Raw genomic sequence first — 18,211 nt, 5'->3', positions numbered from 1 at the left:
AGAACTCTGTGGGAAGCTAGGGACATGATTGCTGGGCCCCTTGCTGAGATATTTGTATCATCGATAGTCACAGGTGAGGTGCCGGAAGACTGGAGAGGTTGGCAAATGTGGTACAATTACATAAGAAAGGTGATAAGGAGAAGCCAGGGAACTATAGGCTGGTGAGCCTGATGTCTGTGGTGGACAAGTTGTTGGAGGGAATCCTGAGGGACAGGATTTACACTTATTTGGAAAGGCAATGACTGATTAGAGATAGTCAACATGGCTTTGTGCATGGGAAATCATGTCTCACAAACTTGATTGAGTTTTTTGAAAAAGTAACAAAGAGGATCAATGAGAGCAGAGCAGTGGACATAATCTATATGGACTTCAGTAAGGTGTTTGACAATGTTCCCCATGGGAGACTAGCTAGCAAGCTTAGATCTCATGGAATACAGGGAGAACTAGCCATTTAGATACAGAACTGGCTCGAAGGTAGAAGGCAGAGGGTGGCGGTGGAGGGTTGTTTTTCAGAGTGGTGGCCAGTGACCAGTGAAGTGCCACAAGGATCGGTGCTGGGTCCTCTGCTTTTCATCATTTATATACATGATTTGGATATTAACAAAAGCGGTATGGTCAGTAAGTTTGCAGATGACACTAAAATTGGAGGTGTAGTGGACAGCAAAGAAGGTTACCTCAGATTACAACAGGATCTTGAACAGACGGGCCAATGGGCTGAGAAGTGGCAGATGGAGTTTAATTTAGATAAATGTGAGGTGCTGCATTTTGGGAAAGCAAATCTTAGCAGGGCTTATGCACTTAATCGTTAGGTCCTAGAGAGTGTTGCTGAACAAAGAGACCTTGAAGTGCAGGTTTATTGCTCCTTGAAAGTAGAGTTGCAGGTAGGTAGGACAGTGAAGAAGGCATTTGCTTTGCTTTATTGGTCAGAGCATTGAGTATAGGAGTTGAGTGGTACGTGTATGGGATGAGCTGCCAGAGAAAGTGGTGGAGGCTGGTCCAATTGCAACATTTAAAAGGCATCTGGATGGGTATATGAATAGGAAGGGTTTAGAGGGATATGGGGCAAGTGCTGGCAAATGAGACTAGATGAGGTTGGGATATCTGGTCGGCATGGACGAGTTGGACCGAAGAGTCTGTTTCTGTGCTGTACATCTCTATTACTCTATGACTCTATGTGGTTATGTGTATAAGTTCACAGGATGATTTACACTGCTGTGCTAGTGTAGGGGTGCTGGTGATGGGAGGATGAAACATTATTGTGCGTGATCCAGAGGCAATGCAGAGACACTTACACGTCAAACCCTTCTCATTTCCTCTCACAATTTTCATTAAATCAGGAAGGCACAGGCCAAACAGGAAAAAAACAGTTTCAACAGCGAGAAGCAGCTTCCTTAAAGTGTTTCAACAACTGACCACCTCCTGAAAGCAATTGGTCTCCTCCTCCCCACTTTCCCCAACCCCCAATCCATTAAAATCAGGTGTGGCTGCATTTGAGGTGGATTGGGTCCCTCTATTATATTTGTATCCAGCCAACCCAAAACCCGATGCTTTGGGAGGTTAACATTCAACCAACTTCCCATGGTCATAGTGTCCCTCACATAAAAGGAAGGCCTGCATTTACATACAGCCTGTCACAACCTTGGGGATCAGTTAAGCCTTCGTGTAAGTATAGAAAAACCAACAAAAAAGACATTTCATTTGACAAAATGAACCTCCAAAGTCATAGGATTGGTCAACATAATCGTAATGACTGGTCAGGTCTTCAAATCAAGCTTGTGACACTAATTGTGACAGAGTGGCTCAGTGGTTAACATTGTTGCTGCACAGTTCCAGGGACCCAGGTTTGATTCCACCCTTGGGATGGAGGTTGCATATTCTTACTGTGTCTGTGTGGGTTTCTTCTGGGTGTTCCAGTTTCCTCCAACAGTTACAGAGATGTACAGGCCATGAGGATTAGCCATGAGAGATTGCTCATCATGTCCATGGATGTGCAGGTTAGGTGGGTTAGCCACGGGAAATGCAAGGTTACAGGGATAGAATAGGGGTTTCTGTCTGGGTGAGATGCTCTTTGGAGGGTCAGTGTGGACTCAATGGGCTGCTTCCATACTGTAGTGGTTCTAATTGATCTGTTATGAATAATAACTCAATGATTGTGAAACAACTGGGAACAGATCTCACATCACAAGACCATGACATAAATGAAGTCTTTAATCAATGCAACAATGTGCTTTTGCAAAAAATGAGATATTATTGTGCATTCTTAGGTTATTTCTGAAATACTGGGAAGATCATCACGGATTAAGAAATGCTTTTCTGATCTTCACATCGATTTGATTTTGCCTTACAATATCACCATAATCATTCATAAAGGGAGTCACTTTCAAACTATCTACATGAACCTTTGTAATTCCGAAAGTTAGGAAATATTTTCATATTCAAAGTTTAAGGTTATAAATGTGAAAATGTTTGTATATGTCTGACTGCTAGTGTACAAAGTTCCAATTCTGCTGATAAGCTCACAGCATAGTTTTATTTGAGTAACACATTGTTGAAATTCTGTCCATTTCACTTTGTAATTGAAGCTTGCATTTTGATGGAATCATAGATTGATAGAGCACAGAGGAGGCTATTTGACCCATCTTTGCAGATTATTCCGTATCTATTAGTGGCACTGCCCTGCTGCTTTCTCAGTAACACTGGCATTTTCTCCCTTCAAAATCTATCTAATTTCTTTTGCAAAGTTGCTTTTAAAATGGCTTCCACCATCCTTTTAGGCAGTGAATTCAAACTCTTACAACTCTGTTTGTAAAAATAAATCCACTGGTTCTGTACGAAACAGCCTCAAACAATTTCCTTGGGTTGTTAATTTTACTCTGTCAAAACCTCTATCAAATCTCACTTAACATAATTAGGAATATAAAGACAGTCTAACATTGCTATTTTGGTGCCACTCTATATTTGTAATACTATTACATGCAATATAAAGCTACTGAAACTTGACCCCCAGTTTTCTGAAGTCATATGTTGTGATAGAGTTGTAATGGGGATAAGCATTTACAAACAAAGCTAATGCACAAATAAATGTTTAAACATTATGTTGTCCAAATAAATTGAACATGACACAATCCAGAATCAAATCCTTCAGAATTATTTTAAAAGGAAGATCAAAATAGTCACTGAGAATCCCAAACATTTCTGTACAAATATCTGAAATTAGACATTTTAAAGCCCAACAATCTCCATTGGCTTATTTCAGAAGCATTTTAAAGAATAGTAGGAAATAATTTGTATTCCTCATTGAGTGCAAGTTGAAGGGGATTTTAATAGAATAACATCTATTCAACCTGAACAAGCAAGATAAATGTGTTCAGTTTCACCTTACATGTTTTGTTGACTGTGTACCGTTTGCTTGGATGAGTGCAGCTCCAACAATTCTCATGAAGCTCTGCACAAGCAAAGACATAGCAGCCCATGATTGGCACCCCATCCAACTTTCAAAGTTCACCCCATCTTAAACATACATTCCTCCACCAGAGGGACACAGTGTGAGCCTTGCGTGCCCATCCACGAAATGCACTGCAGATGTTCTCCAAGGTTCCTTCAAACAGCACCTTCGAAACTCAAAACCTCACCCACCTAAAAGGGCCAGGGCAGAGGATGCATGGGAACACCATCATCTGTAAGTTTCCCTGAAAATGTCAGGAAACCTAAGTTCCACCCCAAGATCATTGTTTTCCATTTTAACAGAAGTGGATATGGAGAAAGCTGCAGTTCATGCAAGCACAGTTCGCAGGCGATGCTAACAATTGAACTGATTAGCTGCCTCAATTCAGTCAAAATGCCCAGTTTCTGAAACCCATATTGTGGATACCAAACCAGGTCTGCTCTTAGTGCAGATTCCTGATTTCTGATGAAGGGCTTATGCCAGAAACGTCGATTCTCCTGCTCCTTGGATGCTGCCTGACTGGCTGTGCTTTTCCAGCACCATACCTTTCGACTTTGATGTCCAGCATCTGCAGTCCTCACTTCCTCCTTAGTGCAGTTCTTGTTGGCTAGCCTTGGTACTCCTTTGGAGAGCTGAGGAACCCTTAGAGATTTTGATTCTGGATCAGTGGTGCTGGAGGAGCACAGCAATTCAGGCAGCATCCGAGGACAGGCAAAATCGACGTTTCGGGCAAAAGCCCTTCATCTTTTATTCCTGATGAAGGGCTTTTGCCCGAAACGTCGATTTTGCCTGTCCTCGGATGCTGCCTGAATTGCTGTGCTCTTCCAGCACCACTGATCCAGAATCTGGTTTCCAGCATCTGCAGTCATTGTTTTTACCCCTTAGAGATTTTGAGTCAAGTTTGAATTTACTGCCTTAGTAAGTGTTATGATATGGATTATCATTATGTTCTCACTCCCAAAGAAATGGGAGGTGGGGCTGCCAGTTTACCAGGGCATTCTATTGTTGCTTCTACATATTATTGCACCCAGGTACAAGGACAATCTTAGTACTTTTGAAGGGTGACTCATTTAGGGGAGCATAGAAGATATACATAGCACAGTCTGATATAGAGGTCACAGAAACAGTCAGTGGGATCAGCTGAAGCCCAGAGAAAGGGCCAAAGGTCAAAAGAGTAGGGTGCACATGAGCCAAAGAAAGGAGAAGAGGCAGAGGTTCTCGGCTCCACCACAAGGTGGGGGTGGTGGAGGGTGTAGTGGTGCACCGACCTAGAACATTCTGCCTTAATCTGATGTAAAACTGGTGCCAGAGGAGACTTAGTATGAGTCGTGACGTTATCAGTGCCATTTGCCACGGTGCAGTAACTAAAGCAATAATTCACCATCTTGTTCCCGGCCAGTGGCTGTGAAGTTAACTGTTACACACACAGTACATCGGGTAATCTGGCTGGTATTTCCCAGTCCGCAGCACACAGCTGCATAAAGGATGTGAATAATGCCCTGTTTACTCATAGAGAGGAGTTAATCGTTTCCATTTGGGTTTGCTATCGTAAATACAGAAAATCATGGAGTTTGCCCAGATTGCAGGCTTCCCTTAGGTACAGTGTGTTATAGATGGCACTCAGTGAGGCCCCTAACTCAGACCACTGACAGTCTTGTCATCCGGAAGTCATTTCACTCAATGTTCAGGTGGTCTGTGACCATAATACAACCTTTCTTCATGTGTTGCACAATTCCTGGATAGCTGCCTCAATTCAATTATTTATTTATTTTAATATCTTCACAGGACTTGAGCATCACTGACAAAGCCAACATTTATTGCCCATCTCTAATTTCCTGCAGAAGGTTGTGCTGAGCTGTCTTCTTGAACTGGTGTAATCCATGTGGTGTAGGTACACACATAATGCTGTCAGAGAAGAAATTCCAGGATTTAGACCCATCAAGAAAGAAGGAACTGTGATATATTTTTAAGTCAGGATGGTGTGTAACTTGGAGGGGAGTTTGCAGGTGGTCACATTCCCAAGCGTCTTGTCCTTCTCAGTGGTACAGATTGTGGGTTTATAAGGTGCCATATAAAGAGCCTTGGTGATCAAAGTTTGTGTGAAGATTTGTAGCTCGGGTGCTCGTTGTTGTGGTTCTGTTCGCCGAGCTGGAAGTTTTTGTTGCAAACGTTTCGTCCCCTGGCTAGGCGACATCATCAGTGCTTGGGAGCCTCCTGCGAAGCGCTTCTTTGATGTTTCCTCTGGTGTTAATAGTGGTCTGTCCCTGCCGCTTCCGGTTGTCAGTTTCAGCTGTCCGCTGTAGTGATTGGTATATTGGGTCCAGGTCGATGTGTTTGTTGATGGAGTTTGTGGATGAATGCCATGCCTCTAGGAATTCCCTGGCTGTTCTCTGTCTGGCTTGCCCTATGATAGTAGTGTTGTCCCAGTCAAATTCATGTTGCTTGTTGTCTGTGTGTGGCTACTAAGGATAGCTGGTCGTGTCGTTTCATGGCTAGCTGATGTTCATGCATGCGGATTGTTAGCTGTCTTCCTGTTTGTCCTATATAGTGTTTAGTGCAGTCCTTGCATGGTATTTTGTACACTACATTCGTCTTGCTCATGTTGGGTATCGGGTCCTTCGTTCTGGTGAGTTGTTGTTTGTTTATTCAAAAGGGCCACAACACACTGCAGTACACCAGAACTGCAAAAAGAAGAAGAGGAACACTTATACAAGGTATTCGCCAAAAACGGATAACTGCGCAACTTCATCAACAGATGCCTAAGAGAAAGACCACGGAACGAGGACATACCACAACCAAAAGGACTAGCCACACTACCATACATCAGGAGCATCTCGGAACTGACAGCCAGACTACTGCGACCCCTAGGACTCATAATGGCACACAAACCAACAGCCACGCTCAGACAACAACTCACCAGAACGAAGGACCCGATACCCAACATGAGCAAGACGAATGTAGTGTACAAAATACCATGCAAGGACTGCACTAAACACTATATAGGACAAACAGGAAGACAGCTAACAATCCGCATACATGAACATCAACTAGCCACGAAACGACACGACCAGCTATCCTTAGTAGCCACACACACAGACAACAAGCAACATGAATTCGACTGGGACAACACTACTATCATAGGGCAAGCCAGACAGAGAACAGCCAGGGAATTCCTAGAGGCATGGCATTCATCCACAAACTCCATCAACAAACACATCGACCTGGACCCTATATACCAACCACTACAGCGGACAGCTGAAACTGACAACCAGAAGCGGCAGGGACAGACCACTATAAACACCGGAGGAAACATCAAAGAAGCGCTTCACAGGAGGCTCCCAAGCACTGATGATGTCGCCTAGCCAGGGGACGAAACGTTTGCAACAAAAACTTCCAGCTCGGCGAACAGAACCACAGCAGCCTTGGTGAGTTGATTCAGTACATCTTGTCAATGGTACACACTGGTACCACTTTACAACAGTGAGTGAAAGTTATGGTGTTGGAATAGGTACCAGTCAGGTGGAATAATTTGCTCTGGATGGTGTAGACCTTCTTCAATGTTGATAGAGCTGCATTTGCCCAACGAAGTGGAGAATATTACCATTGTCCTCCTAACTTGTACCTTGGAGATATTGAACAGGGCTTGGGGAGTCAGGTGGCGCAGAATACACAGCCTTTTGTATCCACAGTACTAACATGGCTGATCCAGTCCAATTTATGATCAATGGTAACCCCAATAGTATCTCCGATGGTTATGCCATTGAATGTCAAGCGACAATTGTTAGATTCACTCTTGTTAGAGAATGGTTTGCCATGAAGTGCAGAAGAAAACATAAAATCTAAGTTTAGAAGCTGGCAACTTATTCCAATAGAGATTGTTCTTCATATACAAATCAACTGAGATACCTGAAAGTACCTAACTAACAAAATAAAAACATGCAAAGTCTGGGAATTTGAAATGTTCAAGAGAAACACAGCAACAGTTATGGGCCATGACTTTTCATCAGACTTCATTGGAGTGGCCAGGATTGTCAATAATAATTACATATAACTGACCAAAACATACCAAACAAACACATGACTTTGCATGGCAACCGATGATTTGGATCCCTAGTAAAAGCAGAGCAAATGGGAATCGAAGAAGAGCTGTCCAATTGTTAGAGCCACATGAGGCACAAAAATAGATGATTTTGGTTGTTGGTCAATCATCTCAGCTCCAGGATATCTCTGCAGAAGTTCATCAGGCTAGTGTCCTAGACCAAACCATCTTCAATTGCTTTATCAATGACCTTGGCTCCATCTTAAAGTCAGAAACCAGGATATTTGCCAATGGTTGCACAATGTTTATCACCACGTGACTCTTCAGACAATGAAGCAGCCCTTGTCCATCGCGGTAATAGATGGACAGCATCTAGTCTGGGGCTGACATGTGGTAAGAATATTCGTGCTTCGTATGTGCCAGGTGCTGACCATCTCCATCAAGAAAGAATTCTCTCTGAGAACCCCTCTTCTCATCGCTGAGCCTTCCACAATTACATCCTGAGTGTTACCATTTACCTGAGAGTGAAATAAACCAGCCAGACACGGGACTGCTGAGTAAGTGAAGTAATATATTTGGGTGTTTGCATTACCCGAAACACTGCTTAGGTAGCGTCTCCCACCCATTCTCCTCCTCTAACCAAGAAAAGATTCTGTGCGCCAGATTCGTAAGGTAATTAGTTTTCTTTTATTCTTTATTTTTCAATAGTCTCTTTGGGAATTTAGAACAGTGGGAATGGTGGTTAAGGCAGTTGAATGTTCCTACTGCAGAATGTGGGAGGTAAAGGTCACCACTAGAGTCCCTGCTGACTACATCTGCGGGAAATGCATCCAACTCCAGCTCCTTGAAAACCACGTTAGGGAGCTGGAGCTGGATGAACTTCAGATCATTCGGGAGGCAGAGGGGGTTATTGAGAGGAGTTACAGGGAGGGAGACACACCTCAAGTACAAGAAAAAGACAGATGGGTTACAGTCAGGGGATGGAAAGGGGACAGGCAGACAGTGCAGAGATCCCCTGTGGCTGTTCCCCTCAATAACAAGTATACCATTTTGGATGCTGTTGAGGGAGACAACTTACCAAGGGTAAGCCATAGAGTACAGGTCTCTGGCACAGACTCTATCCCTCTTGCTCAGAAGGGAAAGGGAAAGATGAGCAGAGCATGAATCATTGAGGACTCCATAGTTAGGGGGACAGATAGGAAGATTGGTGGGAACAAGAGAGACTCACTGCTGATGTGTTGCCTTCCAGGTGCCAGGGTTCATGATGTCTCGACCATATTTTCAGGATCCTAGAAGGGGAGGGGGAGCAGCCTCAAGTCATGGTCCACATATGCACTAACAACACAGGTAAGAAGAGAGATGGGGATTTAAGGCAAAAATTCAGGAAGCTAGAATGGAAGCTTAGAACAAGAACAAACAGGGTTGTGATCTCTGGGTTGTTGCTTGTGCTACGTGTTGGTGAGGCAAGGAACAGGGAGAGAGAGGAGTTGAACACGTGGCTACAGGCATGGTGCAGAAGGGAGGGTTTCGGATCCCTGGATAATTGGAGCTCATTCTGAAGTAGATGGGACCTCTACAAACAGGATGGTCTACACCTGAACCAGAGAGGTTGCAATATCATGGGGGGAATATTTGCTAATGCTCTTTAGGACGATTTAAACCAATTCAGCAGGGGCATGGCAACCTAAATTTAGTTCCAATGTCCAGGAGATTGAGAGTAGTGATGTTGCAAGAGTGCACTGGCAAGCAGGAAGGTGGTTTGAAGTGTGTCTACTTCAACACCCGGAGCATCCAGAATAAGATGGGTTGATATTTGGGACTTCGATATTGTGGCCATTTTGGAGACATGAATAGAGCAGGGACAGGAATGGTTGTTGCAGGTTCCAGGATTTAGATGTTTCAGTAAGAACAGAGAAGATGGTAAAAGAGGGGGAGGTGTGGCATTGTTAGTCAAGGACAGTATTACGGTGGCAGAAAGGACGTTTGAGGACTCGTCTACTGAGGTAGTATGAGCTGAGGTTAGAAACATGAAAGGAGAGGTCACCCTGTTGGGAGTTTTCTACAAGTCTCCAAATAGATGCAAAGATGGTTCTGGATAGGAGTAAGAGTAACAGGGTAGTTGTTATGAGAGACTTTAACTTTCCAAATATTGACTGGAAATACTATATTTCGAATAATTTAGATGGGTCAGTTTTTGTCCAATGTGTGAAGGAGGGTTTCCTGGCACAGTACGCAGACAGGCCAACAAGGGGTGAGGCCATATTGGGTTTGGTACTGGGTAATAAACCCTGCCAGGTGTTAGATTTGGAGATAGGTGAGCACATTGGTGATAGTGATCACAATTCGGTTATGGAGGAAATGAGGACTGCAGATGCTGGAGATCAGAGATGAGAGTATGTTGCTTAGAAAGAACAGCAGGTCAGGCAGCATCTGAGAAGCTGGAGAACTGACGTTTTGGGAATAAGCCCTTCATCAGGAATGAGATTTGCGGGCCGGAGCTGAGAGATAAATGGGAGGAAGTGGCGTTTGGGGAAAAGTAGCTGAGACAGCAATAGGTGGATGAAGGTGATAGGTCCGAGAGGGGAGTGATGGACAGGTCAGGAGGGCAGTGCTGTGTTGAAGGCTTGGGACTGGGATAATGTGGGGGGGTGGGGAATGAGGAAGCTGTTGAAATCCACATTTATCCGGTGTGGTTACAGGGTCCCAAGGCGGAATATGAGGCATTCTTCCTCCAGGCATCAGGTGGTAATGGTTTGGCAGTGGAGCAGGCCCAGGACCTGCATGTCCTTGATGGAGTGGGAAGGGGAGTTGAAGTGTTCAGCCACAGGGTAGTGGGGTTGGTGGGTGCAGGTGTCCCAGAGATGTTCTCTGAACCAATCCGCAAGAAGACGTCGTGTCTCCCTAATGTAGTGGGGACCACACCGGGTGCAATGGATGTAATAGATGACATTGGTAGACGTACAGGTTTATGCTGGAAATGTCGATTCTCCTGCTTCTCGGATGCTGCCTGACCTCCTGTGTTCTGCCAGCAACACACTCTCAACACAATTCGGTTATGTTTACTTTAGTGATAGAAAGGGATAGGTATATACCACAGGGCAAGAGTTATAGCTGGGGAAAGGCAATTATGATACGATTAGGCAAGATTTAGGATGCATAGGATAGGGAAGGAAACTGCAGGGTATGGGTATGATTGAAATGTGAAGCTTATTCAAGGAACAGCTACTGCGTGCCTCTGATAAGTATTTACCTGTCAGGCAGGGAGGAAGCTGTAGAGCGCGGGAGCCGGGGTTTACTAAAGAGGTTGAATCTCTTGTCAAAAGGAAGAAGCAGGCTTATGTTAGGATGAGATGTGAAGGCTCAGTTAGGGCGCTTCAGAGTTACAAGGTAGCCAGGAAAGACCAAAAGAGAGAGCTAAGAAGATCCAGGAGGGGACATGAGAAGTCATTGGCAGATAGGATCAAGGAAAACCCTAAAGCTTTCTATATGTATATCAGGAATAAAAGAATGCCAAGAGTAAGATTAGGGCCAGTCAAGGTTAGTGGTGGGAAGTTGTGCGTGGAGTCTGAGGAGATAGGAGAAGCACTAAATGAATATTTTTTGTCAGTGTTCACACTAGAAAAAGACAATGTTGTCGATGAGAATACTGAGATACAGGCTACTAGACTAGATGGCATTGAGGTGGACAAGGAGGAGGTGTTAGCAATTCTGGAAAGTGTGAAAATAGATAGGTCCCTTGGGCTGGATGGAATTTATCCTAGGATTCCCTGGGATTCCAGGAAGGAGATTGCAGAGCCTTTGGCTTTGATCTTTATGTCATCATTGTCTGCAGGAATGGTGCCAGAAGACTGGAGGATAGCAAATGTTGTTCTGTTGATCAAGAGGGGGAGTAGAGACAACCAAGGTGATTATAGACAAGTGAGCCTTACTTCAGTTATAGGTAAAGTGTTGGAAAAGCTTATAAGAAATAGGATTTATAATCATCTAGAAAGGAATAAGTTGATTAGGGGTAGTCAACACGGTTTTGTGAAGGGTAGGTCATGCCTCACAACCATACTGAATTCTTTGAGAAGGTGACCAAGCAGGTAAATGAGGGATAAGCAGTTGATGTGGTGAATATGGATTTCAATAAGGTGTTTAATAAGGTTCCCCATGGTAGACAATTGCACAAAATGCAGAGGCATGGGATTGAGGGTGATTTAGTGGTTTGGTTCAGAAATTGGCTAGCTGAAAGAAGACAGAGGGTGGTGGTTGATAGGAAGTGTTCATCCTGGAGTTCAGTTTTTGATGATGTACCACAAGGATCGGTTTTGGGTCTACTGCTGCTTGTCATTTTTATAAATGACCTAGATGAGGGCGTAGAAGGATGGGTAGAAAATTTGTAGATGACACTAAGGTCGATAGAGTTGTGGATAGTGACAAAGGATGTTGCAGTTACAGAGGGACATAGATAAACTGCAGAGCTGAGCTGAGAGGTTGCAAATGGAGTTTAATGTGGAAATGTGTGTAGATGAGCAGAGAGATCTCGGTGTCCATGTATATAGATCCCTGAAAGTTGCCACCCTGGTTGATAGGATTGTTAAGAAGGCATATGGTGTGTTAGCTTTTATTGGTAGAGGCAGTGAGATTAGATTACTTAGAGTGTGGAAACAGGCCCTTCGGCCCAACAAGTCCACACCGCCCCGCCGAAGCGCAACCCACCCATACCCCTACATTTACCCCTTACGTAACACTACGGGCAATTTAGCATGGCCAATTCACCTGACCTACACATCTTTGGACTGTGGGAGAAAACCGGAGCACCCGGAGGAAACCCACGCACACACGGGGAGAATGTGCAAACTCCACACAGTCAGTCGCCTGAGGCAGGTATTGAACCCGGGTCTCTGGCGCTGTGAAGCAGCAGTGCTAACCACTGTGCCACCGTGCCGCTTTGGAGCCATGAGATCATGCTGTAGCTGTACAAAATTCTGGTGCAGCTGCAGTTGGAGTATTTCATACAGTTCTGGTCCCTGCATTACACAAAGGTTGTGGAAGCTTTGGAAAGGGCTCAGAGGCAATTTACAAGAATGTTGCCTGGTATGGAGGGAAAGTCTTATGAGGAAAGGCTGAGGGACTTGAGGTTGTTTTTGTTAGAGAGAAGAAGGTTGAGAGGTGACTTAATTGAGACATATAAGGTAATCAGAGTGGACAGGGAGAGCCTTTTTCCTCAGATGGTGATGGCTAGCACGAGGGGATATTGCTTTAAATTGTGGGGTGATATATATAGGACAGATGAGGTAAACACAATGACTGCAGATGCTGGAAACCAGATTCTGGATCAGTGGTGCTGGAAGAGCACAGCAATTCAGGCAGCATCCGAGGAGCTTCGAAATCGACGTTTCGGGCAAAAGCCCTCTTTTTATTCCTGATGAAGGGCTTTTGCCCGAAACGTCGATTTTGAAGCTTTTCGGATACTGCCTGAATTGCTGTGCTCTTCCAGCACCACTGATCCAGTATATAGGACAGATGTCAGAGGTAGTTACTTTACTCAGAGTAGTAGGGGCATGGAATGCCATGCCTGCAACAGTAGTAGACTCGCCAACTTTAAGGGCATTTAAATGTTCATTGGATAAATATATGGATTAAAATGGAACAGTGTCTGATAGATAGGCTTCAGATTGGTTCTACAGGTCAGTGCAACATCAAGGGCTGAAGGGCCTGTACTGTGCTGTAATATTCTATGTTCTATACATACTGTGGCTACAAGAGTGGTCAGATGCTAAGAGGTCCATGTGTTTCCACAATGCCAATCCACCACCTTCAGGGCACAGATCAGGAGTGCAGAGGAATGCTTTTCACTTGTCTGGATTGGTACAGCTCCAAAAACACCCAAAAAGCTTGACACCATCCAGGACAAAGTAGCCCATGATATTGGTTCTCATTCCACCACCTTCAACATTCACTCCCAACCACTGATGCACATTGGCAGCAGTGTGTATCATCTATAAGATGCACTGCAATAACTCACCAAGGCTCTTTATACAGCACCTTCCAAACCCATGACTTCTGCAATCTGAAAGATCACAGGCAGAAGATCATGACCTGCAAATTCCCCTCCAAGTTACACACCATCCTGACTTAGAACTATATGGCAGTTCCCTCACTGTCGCTGGGTGAATTGGAACTCTTAACAACAGTGTGGGTATTCCAAGGATTGCAGTGGTTCAGAAAGTCAATTCACCAGAACCTTGTCCAGAGCAATTAGGGATGGGAAATAAGTGCAGGCATAGCCATTGACACCCATATTTCCCTGAATTAACTTTTAAAAACCCAGTACTGGGTTAGTCCCTTCTCTGACTAATTCAATTAACTTTTAATCCTATCCCCTACCCCTGCCCCACTAACATCTGCCTCCTTTTGACTTTCTAATGTGGCCATTCTGTTGAAGCACATGCAAAGTGTTTGTTGGGTGAGTTGCTGGCTTCTGCTGTGGGTGTGTCAGTGATGTAACACAGTGACATACAGCAACATGTCCACACCCTTGACCGTTCAGGTTTCCTCAATGTGACAACTAATCTCTAAAAACCAATGGACGCCATAACAGCTAGCAGCCTGCAAGTAATCACAAAGTGAGTGATTAAGAAGGTGAGCTAAGAACCATCAGATGCATCCTGTGTATCTACCTGGGAAGCATGCATGTCCCTGCATCAAAAGTGACCCAGTGGAAACATGGAAGTTATAAAAAACTTCAAAGTCAGGTAGTCATGTATCAAAGAGCCAATATGATGTGTGACAGTTGGATCAGGAGGAGGCAAGATGATGTGGTGAGATTGATGGTTTACCAATGCCAACTTGAGTGAATGAAGGATGGAAGAGGATAGCGTCCACAAAGCATGTAGGGATGGTATGGTGAAGACAGAATTTTATAAAGACCTGATCAAGCAGGTGGAAAGCTAACTCTCTGACTTTCATGTTGTGAATTGACACCATCTAGTTTCTCAGAGTAGGGGAAGAGAATTGTAAAGTGGCATATAAGAGAAACAAGTTGCACTAATAATGAAATGCACTTGCCGAGAAAAAAGATACGCCCTACTTAATAGCCGGATTCTGAAATTGTTGTTTAAACATGAAGGGGAAAATTGCGAACTTTTTCACAAAGTCAAGAATCTGATTTTCTCATTCTCGCCTCATTTTCCCACCTTTCTTGTATTGCCTATGCCACTCGAGTGGAAAATTCATCCTACAATTTTTGTTAAAAAACCTAACCTTTTTTCCATGTTCTCCAAAGTTCCTTTGTTATCTTTGTTCTGTGTTGTCATATTTTGTGTTGTCACGGTGGCACAGTGGTTAGCACTGCTGCCTCACAGCGCCAGAGACCCGGGTTCAATTCCCGACTCAGGCGACTGTCTGTGTGGAGTTTGCACATTCTCCCCGTGTCTGCGTGGGTTTCCTCCGGGTGCTCCAGTTTCCTCCCGCAGGCCAGGTGAATTGGCCATGCTAAATTGCCCGTAGTGTTAGGTAAGGGGTAAATGTATGGGTATGGGTGGGTTGCGCTTCGGTGGGTCGGTGTGGACTTGTTGGGCCGAAGGGCCTGTTTCCACACTGTAAGTAATCTAACCTAATCTACTCAATTGGTGTTCAAGGAGTTGTGATCTGTAGTTTACCAAGTCATACTGTCATTAAACATTTTTTTTTCTCTCTAATGAGATTTAACTGCAGCCTAGATTCTATCATATACAAAGACTCTTTTGTTTGGATTAAACAATGCAGCATATAAAACAATGTAAGGTTTGAATTGCAAAAGCAATTTTAACCTAATCCACCCTTTGGGGTGGGTTTGGCTGTAATATTAGTTTTACATTTCACCTGAGTTCAATCTACTTCCAAATAAACAGCGACTAATATTGGGTGGGGATTAAAACAGACGTTCCACCCAATCCTGTGGGTTAAAGTTATCCTCATCCCACCTCCACTCAGGAAGAAACTTCTAGATGAGTTATTTTCTTTTCCATTCTGACTTTCTCCTCACCTTTTGAGATTGGTTCCAAAGTTGCTAGCCTTCCTCAGTAGAATGTGATTATTCCTATCCTCCTGTTATGCACAACAATGGACACTCTAGCCACCAACATGGGAATGAAAGCTGGGTCTGTTGTCTCATCATCCACAGCCCACACACATGCAGATTCTAGCTGTGGTACATCAACAGCAATCAGACTAATTACATTCTCAAGCCTGAGGCATGATACCCATTGCCATGCCACTTGTAGGCACTACAAGTTAAGATTAGCTAATTCAACACAGCCAGTCCTTGGATAAGTTATTTTATCAAAAGCATTGAAAGCACTCTTAAAACATTTTTTTGGCTTTCCGGTCTGACTGAAAATACTGTAACCTTTTATTCAAAAGAAAGCATTGCTGATAGCGTGGAATGTTGGAGGAGTGGTGAAATTACCCCATAATTCAGAACAGCAGTTGGGAAAATGTTATGTTTTAATATGTTGGATTAGAAGGACATTTTGTTGAGGAAGGTAGGAGGTAATTATAAAGGCCTTCACTGTCTATGTTTGCATATTTGAGAAAATATTTTGATTAATACTTAAGATCATTGTAACACTCTTTGAACAGTCACAGCATTGAAAAAAGGCTTGTATTTAGTAAGGGGCTGTTGGGGCTGGGGTAAAGGGAGTAATTTTAATCTTGGGCTCCAGTATGACAGCTACCAGATAGTGTATTACAAGCCTATATTCCATCCCATTAACACACTCTGTATTTCAGGTCAACCAAATCAGTGTTTTCAAATGAGTGTACATGTTGTCTCTCAAACAAGAGAAATTCAGCTCCCTCAGCGACATATAAGCAACTCAGGTGAGTGAAAGAATATAAGAGTTTGGAGCCAGAGTAATCGCCAGTCAGAAACGTGCCTAACTCAGCCTTGTATATATTCAATTACTGCAGGATTCAAGCCCAGGTACCCAGATCGTTACCTGGGTCTGTGGATTAATAATCCAGTGATAAACCACTAGGCCGCTGCCTTGCTCTTGTAGTCCAAGAGAACAATATATGATCAGAGTGAAATCCTTCCCACAACTGATGCTCACTCCAGCATTGCAATGTCCTGACTTACTGATCAACTGCGAGAGGCATCATGCCGTTAAATGTTGCCAGAAGAAGGAAACCCACTTTCCAACAGCTAATCACATGCAACCACTGTTTGAGGTTGTTTGCCAGGAGATGGCAGTGCTCTGAAATGGCAATGGCATAGATCAACACAGTGGATTACAATAAGAAAAATAACAACTTAATTCATTCAGCAAGTGTGCCAAAGAGTGAGACACCTCCCTATTTTAATGTAATGTGATAAAAATGCATGGCATGCAGTTATCTCATTGCCACGTTCTTGTACAGTTCAGATTGGCCAGAAACTCTCCATTAAACTTCACAGCCACCCCTTATCTTTCACTCACATTCTCAATTCCTATTCTCTCTCTCTAATCCTTTGTTCCTACTTGCATGGTTCATACATAAGAAAAGACTTGCCCAAAGGTAGCCAGCTAATGCATAGACCTCAGTTGGCAGCTTTCTTACAACTGAATCAGAAAGTTATGGGGTTCGATGCTTAAGCTGTTAGGGCTAAATCCGGGCTAGAAGTCCAGTGAAGGACTGTGGGGGCATTGCATTGTCTGAGATTTTGTATTTCATAATGGACGTATTCACCTGGATGTATAATAGCCATTAACACTATTTTGAAGAACAGCAGAAGATTTCTTTGTACCCTGACAAATATTTATACATCACCCAATGTCACACTGTCAGGCCGTCTGATCATTCCAAACAGAAACAGATTATTTAGCATGTTTGCACCATTCAATGAGATTATGGTCGTTCACATTGTTGTATGTGGTATTCCATTATGTGCTTCTGCACTTGTTGTGTTTCTTAAATAACAACTATTGACTGTACTGAAAAAATTAGGAAGTGGTGGAGGCTGGTACAATTGCAACGTTTAAGAAGCATTTGGATGGGTATATGAATAGGAAGGGTTTGGAGGGATATGGGCCGGGTGCTGGCAGGTGGGACTAGATTGGGTTGGGATATTTGGTCGGCATGGATGGGTTGGATCGAAGGGTCTGTTTCAATGCTGTACATCTCTATGACTCTATTACTGTTAAGCTTTTTGAAATATCCTGAAGTCATGAATGGCACGATAGAAATGCACGTCTTTTTAATCCCTGCACACTGTCCTCAAATTGGTAATCTCTTTATGTTCATCTGAAAAGAGAAGAATGTGCGCAACGAATGGGAGAGAAAATACTTACAGGTCAATTCTTCAACTTTAATTCTTGTGCCATTTGAATCATGAGGAAACAGCTGAAAGGATCAGGTCGCGCTCAGGCTTTATACTGCACTCTTCCTGCCATATTGTTTCCAGCCTATTCAAATCCAGCCAATGGACAAGGCAAACCTGCAATATAAAGTGATACCACAAGAGCTGCCATGGCAACAGCATTTGTTTCTTCTCTCTTTTCTCTTTTTTAGATAAATTCCACAAAGCTGAGTCAATGTGAAACACTGGCGGCCACGTCTATGCCAAGGTTATCTATTCTGTTCAGGTATATGTTACATAACACGACTCCTAGCTTAGCCATCTCCACCCTCCTTTCACTCCAGAGCTTCCAAACTATCTCCCCAACCCAAACCTACTCTCACCATTAGCCCAGTCCTTCAGGCATGCTGCTTTCCCACAC

At 43.7% G+C, this 18,211-nt stretch overlaps 1 long non-coding RNA gene across 2 annotated transcripts in view; it reads right to left on the bottom strand.

Annotated features, from left to right (window-relative positions):
• The window catches only part of LOC122555356 (uncharacterized), a 45,682-nt gene extending 27,724 nt beyond the window's left edge, over positions 1-17,958 (bottom strand). The window contains exons 1-2 of one of the 2 annotated variants that reach the window (XR_015758743.1): positions 17,783-17,958; positions 16,591-16,708 (exon numbers count right to left, since the gene is read on the bottom strand). This is a non-coding gene — a long non-coding RNA (uncharacterized LOC122555356). The remainder of the gene's footprint in view (positions 1-16,590; positions 16,709-17,782) is intronic. The other variant, XR_015758744.1, reaches the window with a different exon arrangement.
• Positions 17,959-18,211: the final 253 nt, after the last annotated feature.

This window comes from Chiloscyllium plagiosum, unplaced genomic scaffold (genome assembly GCF_037043375.1).
Source record: "Chiloscyllium plagiosum isolate Xiang-an unplaced genomic scaffold, Cpla_swu_hap1 HiC_scaffold_12, whole genome shotgun sequence".
Classification (NCBI taxonomy): Eukaryota; Metazoa; Chordata; class Chondrichthyes; order Orectolobiformes; family Hemiscylliidae; genus Chiloscyllium; species Chiloscyllium plagiosum.
Note: the sequence above shows the minus strand (reverse complement) of the source record. Positions and strands in the feature narration are given on the sequence as shown.